We start from the raw sequence: 802 nt of genomic DNA on the forward strand, positions 1-802 counted from the left end.
CACAACAAAATTTTTAGTTTCTAATTGTTATATAATTTTAATTTAATATAATTAATTAAAAATAAAAATATTTTTTTAGCGTGTTAAATAAATAATTATTTAAAATAGTTATTTTTTACATTTTTTTGGATCAGTGCGCACTTAAGAGTTTTACCTGGTTTTTTTAATAATAAAATTCTCAAGTATACATCTAATTTTAAAATCAAAGGTAACACAAGATAGATTGACGAAGATGATTGAGATAAAATTCTCGAGCTATTTCGTCACATTTAGTTTCGTGGCACGTTTTGTAAAGAAATTTTCGTCTTTGTATCATAATGTCATAGCACAAGTATCCACGTCTTCTTGAATTTCAGACATATTCCTGTTTCATCGATAAATTACGTTCGCTCCTCTTACGTTATCTCATTATGGGCATAAATTGAATGATAAATGCATGACGGATCATCTATATGAAGCAAGGCAAATTAAGGACACAATTTTTCCGCATATTAGTCGTTTCCGTTGATGAAAGCAGTACTGCGAGCAACGACATAGCGGATAAACATAAGCCTATCTTCCATCTTTGATTTATCACTATTTATTAAGATTCGTGTAGAATTCAAGAAACTTTCTTTTAAATTTGAAAATACACAATCACCGAAAAGATAAAGTTGCATATAATTATATACTTTGACGTTTTTTGCAGCACATATCTTTAAAACAGTTCAATAAGTTGTTTTATTAATATAAAATTTATTGGAAACTTATTTAAAAATGGTTTTTTAATATATATATGTGTGTGTGTGTGTATATATATATA

At 26.7% G+C, this 802-nt stretch overlaps 1 protein-coding gene across 1 annotated transcript in view; it reads right to left on the reverse strand.

Moving 5' to 3' along the window:
* The window catches only part of LOC108692568, a 412,667-nt gene that overhangs the window by 329,804 nt on the left and 82,061 nt on the right, over positions 1 to 802 (reverse strand). The window lies entirely within an intron of this gene.

Source organism: Atta colombica, unplaced genomic scaffold, assembly GCF_001594045.1.
Source record: "Atta colombica isolate Treedump-2 unplaced genomic scaffold, Acol1.0 scaffold77, whole genome shotgun sequence".
NCBI classification, from domain to species: domain Eukaryota; kingdom Metazoa; phylum Arthropoda; class Insecta; order Hymenoptera; family Formicidae; genus Atta; species Atta colombica.